Genomic DNA, 5,723 nt, shown 5'->3' with positions numbered 1-5,723 from the left:
AGATACTTTCTACAATCTTCTACTTACACAATAGTAGCAACTGCACCATGACTTACATTGGCTCACTGCTGCCCTCTCCTGATTCTCTTCCTCTTCCCCTTCCCCTTCCCCTTCCTCTTCCTCTTCCCCTTCCCCTCCTAGTAGCACTTGCACTAAAAAGAGAGGAAACATGATTTCAATATTATCAGATTATGCCACGAGTAGAAGTGAGCACCAATAGAACCATGACTTACATTGGCTCACTGCTGCCCTCTCCTGATTCTCTTCCTCTTCCCCTTCCCCTTCCCCTTCCCCTTCCCCTTCCTCTTCCTCTTCCTCTTCCCCTCCTAGTAGCACTTGCACTAAAAAGAGAGGAAACATGATTTCAATATTATCATATTATGCCACGAGTAGAAGTGAGCACCAATAGAACCATGACTTACATTGGGTCATCGTTGTCCTCTTGTGATCCATGTTGTGAAGAATTGAGCCTTCTCTTTTGACTAGCAGTGAGACCTCCTTGGCAAGTCTTGGCTAAATGCCCTGGTTCATGGCACTCAGAACACAATCTTCTTTTCTTGCTACTGCTGACCTCATCATATGCCTTGAACCTAGACTTTTTAGGTCTCCCAGGTTTCCTTCTCAATTTAGGCTTATGGATTTTGTAGCCTAAGTCAACACGTGGCCAAAGATCTTTGGATGTCATTGGACTGAAAGTACCTGCATATGCCTTTCTCAACCTTTTAATAGAGAAGTATTCATGGACAAAGTCATCCATTTGAACCTCTCTACTAAGCTTTGCAATGAAAGCTAGAGCATGGCTGCAAGGCTTTCCAGTCACTTGCCAAGCCCTATAGGTACATGTCTTTAATTCCAAGTTAACTGCATGCCTAAATCTGTTGACTATCACTTCTGCTTTTCCAGGCCCACAAATTAAGACATCATGGTCCTTAATGGCCTTTGATTTACCATTCAGATCTTTGATGATATCTGGGATTATTTTTCCAGACATCTTTCTAGCATTCTTTGATCTCAAGACAAATTTCTCAATGACCATTTGTCTTATCTTATCATGCATTTCCACAATATGATGTTCCTTTGTTTTTGACACCCAACTATTGAAACTCTCAGAAAGATTATTGTTGATGTAATCTACCTTGCAATCTTCTGAGAATTTGCTTCTACTCCATATGTATGGATGGTTCTCATCCAACCATTCAAGTGCCTTGGGATCCTTCTCTTCTATATTCCTCATGAAGAAGTTGAACTTGGCAGTTGTGAAGCTCTTGGCAGCTGCCCACATATTCTTCCCATAAAGAGTGCCACTGTAACTTTTCTTCATGTTCTTCCACAAATGCCTCATACACTCTCTATGCTCAATTCCTGGATAAACATCTTCAACAGCAACTTCAATTCCCTTGCCTGCATCTGTACTGATGACCAAACCTGTGTGACATAATTGACATATGTTAGGTAACAACAATTTAAACTTGAAGGAAAACAGGCAAATAGCAGTCATAGGTACACACCTGGAGGAGTACCAATTGCTTTTTTCAAGTTTTGGACAAACCAAGTCCAACTTTCCTTAGACTCGGTCTCAATCACCCCATATGCCACTGGGAATAACCGATTGTGACCATCTACTGCAACAGTTGCTGCTAACTGACCTCTTGACCTGCCTGTCAAGTGAGTTGCATCCATGGCAATGTATGGTCTGCATCCTTGTAAAAACCCATCAATGCATGGCTTTAGAGCAACAAAGAATCTCATGAAACATACATGGCCATTGTGCTCCTCAGTCTCCATTTCAACCACACTGCCAGGCACTGACCTCAGAAGCTCAGCTTGATAAGTAGGAATCAAGTCATAAGAATCTTCCCACTTCCCATATATAATATCAAGTGCTCTCATCTTTCCTCTATATACTCTATCATATGGAACATCCACTGAGTACTTCTTTAACTCATCTTGCAATCCCTTTGGACCCATTTCAGGGTCATCCCGTAGTAAGTCCACAACTCTATCACAAACCCATCTATTTGAGGCCATGGACTGACCACACTTGTTGAAAGAACCACAAGTGTGCTTTGGTCCACTTGTCTTCACCTACAACATAATAATGACAATCCAACATTTTGTTAGCAAATTACATCTCAAGTCAATACACCACATTATGGAAAGAGGACCAAATTACCTTGCATCCAACGTACTTCTTGCTTGTAGACGCGAAAAAGACCACTTACAACCCTCATCAGCTCTCTTGCATATGGCTCTAAATCTTTCTTGATCTTTTTTGACAACCTTAAAAGCATGGTCATGCAAGATAGCATGATGTGTAACTGCAGACTTGCACTGAGCAACATCTGGAAACACCACATCTACATCAATGCATGGATCATCAGGATCATACGAAAACATGGGAGCATCATACTCATCTACATCATCAAGTATTTCACCATCAAGATTAAACTCTGGATCAGAGCAATCATCATCAGAGTCGGAAGATGCTCCTAAATCAGTGTCATAGCTGCTGTCAGAGAATATGCCCTTATCATCATCTCCAACCTCCTCCTCATCTCCTACCCCCTTATCATCATCTCCAACCTCCTCCTCATCTCCTACCCCCTCATCATCATCATCGCCTACCCCCTCATCATCATCATCATCATTTGTTGCTCCCTCATTTGTGGTGGCTCCCTCATTTGTGCTCCCCTCAATTAGGTGTATTCTACTCCTCACATTAGGATGACACCTACGTTTGGTTGGTGAAAACTGCAGTGGCCCTTCAAAATCATTTATCTGGGCATTGATGCAAGCTACCCCCTTGTCTACATTGAGTACAAACCACTCTAAAAGATGTTCATCAGTTTTCATCTCAAATGAATCATTTTCCAAATCACGCCATAAGGTTATGTATTGCTTAGACCCCCACATGCAATGCTCAGCTACGAAATCAACCAACTGCAGCAGCCCAAAGCTATGTATGTCATCAACAACTTTAGTTGGCAAAGTTTTACCCTGCTACCATGACTTTGGACCATTGTCTGGCAAGCTGAAAAAAGATCGAATTCTAACTACAACTCGTATACCCCTGTGATTTGGCCTACAAACCACAGAAGTAGTATGCGGTTAGTTTATCCAACTCAAACCATCAACAATGCACTCTCTGGCAAAAAAAACCCAACAGTAGATAATGGTTAGGGTTTGCTGAAACCATCTTTGCTCTTCCATGTTGGTCGATTTGACAGATCCCGTGCGTTAAGCTGTCGTCGGCGCCATCCACGTAGCAGAACTGAGCCACGCGCCTATCTCGCACCAAAATGAACATAGTCAATATCTAAGACTATTTTACAGGATTTCACAACGCAAGGTGATAATGAAGACATTTACATTGAGCTCCAATTAAGTGAGGGAAATATGAATATAGCTAAGGAAGAAGGACTAGTGAAGAAGTTTAAGCTGACAACAACAATTGAAACATACAAAGGTAGCTGGTTCCACGTATACCATCACCAGAATAATTGAGGTTGTTGACAACACTACATTGAGGATCACAGAACTACCAATCCACCGTTGGACTCACTTGTCCAGGCAACCAGAGGTAAAACTACGAAATCATTTTACACAATGCCAGAGTATGAAGAATGGAGAACGAATTTAGGAGCAAGTGCAAGTTCATGGACTATAAAATACTACAAGGTTTGTTTATGCTGGATCAACACTAAATCTGCAAACTGATTTTTAGCCTGGAACGTATATTGACCAACAAGAGAAAAAAGTCAAGTATAGTGATTTCATCAACAAAGAGCTGATACTCTTCTCCATGGCGGACCTGCAGCGATCAATACCTTCAATGGTTGATGGCCTTAAACCAGGTCAGAGGAAGATTCTGTTTTGCTCATTCAAGAGGAATTTTGTTAAGGAAGCTAAGGTGCGTCTGTTGTTTACCTTTCCTTGCATTACAGATTATCTAGGGTTTATTTATTGGAATGGCTCAGAATTTTGTTGGCAGCAATAACATCAATCTTATGTACCCTGGTGGTCAGTTTGGCACCAGAGCTCAGGTGGGATAACAGGGCAAAAGTTAGTACTTGTGAGGATACGAATCGAGATTCCGTCGGAAGCAAGGGGAGCACGAATAAGGAAGGATTCAATTCAAGGCGGGCGCGGTCGCTCACCCGTCGGGAGCCGGAGATGGGCGCCGCGGAGACCCGTGGCCAGGCGTCGTCGGGAGCCGCGTCCAGGCACCGGATCCACCCGCTCCGCCCGCCCTGATGCCGCTCCGCCCGCCCCTGCGCCCCGGCCCGCTCCGCGCCCACGTCGCCCCGATGCCGCACCTGCTCTGCCCGCCCTGATGCCGACGCTGCTTCGAGCCGCCGCACCCACGCCGCACGCTCCGCCGCCTGGAACCGCGCCGCCCGCTCCCTCCCTCTCCGATGCGGTCCGATGGAGTCGAGAAACAGCCAGAAAGGATAAGGGGCAGTCTTGCATTTGGACTTTCCTTTTCAGGTTTGGAATTTTTTTAATTCATCTATTCGATGGCCATCTGACGGACGTCCAAAGCAGGGGCAGACGGACACTTCAGTTCAAAATAACAAGGGCAAAAACACAAAGTTAAAAAAACATGGGCAAAATCACAATTGGAGTACTGAACAAGGGCAAGAACACAATTCTCCCAAATTTAAACTAAGGTTCAATGTAAACAATTCAAGTCTTCCATTATATGCTAGTTCCAAGAAAGAGCCAAGAGCAGTGGCTGACTCATAGTGAGGCGATGGATTCAATGAACTAGTATCGTTCGATATAGCTGCATATGGATTATAGCATCCCACGTTATTTCGGGCTGATGGTAAGCAGCAAGCCGAAGTGATAGCTGGGGCGGGCCGGCACAAAGATCTCCTGCTTGTGGTCGAAGCGCGTCACGCCGGGAATGCGTTCCACTCCGATCATCTGGATGCTGTCAAGCGTTAAGTCCCTCAGCTTGCAGATGAACCTGTCCGGCCTCTTACACTCCACCGGCAAGTTGAGCCCCCTCAGCATCGGGTTCGCCAACGCGTCATAGGATGAGCGCCACCTCCTACAGGGTGATTTGCAAATTAAGATGACACAATTGAACAAGTTAGGACTTAAGCAGACGATTTGCATGTTTAGAGACCAAAATAATATAGTCAAATAAGTTTAAAAATATAATATAAATGGACGATTTGTAAATTTAGAGACCAGAATGACATAGCCGAACAACTTTTGAAGAACATAATAAGCTTTACCCCTCTGTCCCAAAATAGAAGTCATTCTCGCTTCCCGAGAAATCAGCTTTTTTCAACTTTGACCAATTATATATAAAAGAATATTAATATTTATAATACATAATTAGTATATTAGATAGATCGTTGAATATACTTTTATAATAAACTTATTTGAAAATATAAATGTTGCAAGTATTTTCTACAAAGGTAGTTAAAGTTAAGAAAAATTTAACCTACACGTATCACGTAATAACTTCTATTGTGGTACCGATGGAGTACTCTTCTAATAAAACTATATCCTTTCTGCGACGAGGGAGTGTGTACTGTGCACGAGGGAGTGTGTACTGTGCAACGAGCTGCTAGTGCTTGGTAGCTAGCTAACCCTTGCTCTTGGGCCGCGTTTAGTTGCGCTCAGAATTGGCGTCGTCGGATTTCAAGCGACACTGTAGCGACGCTGTAGCATTTCGTTTGTATTTGGTAATAATTGTCTAATCGTTG

General features: G+C 43.5%; 1 pseudogene; it reads right to left on the bottom strand.

The window, feature by feature from the left end:
• Positions 1-390: 390 nt before the first annotated feature.
• On the bottom strand, positions 391-2,568 carry LOC136546819 (uncharacterized; annotated as a pseudogene).
• Positions 2,569-5,723: the final 3,155 nt, after the last annotated feature.

This window comes from Miscanthus floridulus, chromosome 3 (genome assembly GCF_019320115.1).
Source record: "Miscanthus floridulus cultivar M001 chromosome 3, ASM1932011v1, whole genome shotgun sequence".
NCBI classification, from domain to species: Eukaryota; Viridiplantae; Streptophyta; class Magnoliopsida; order Poales; family Poaceae; genus Miscanthus; species Miscanthus floridulus.
The sequence above is the reverse complement of the archived record's forward strand: the minus strand, read 5'-3'. Positions and strand labels throughout refer to the sequence as shown.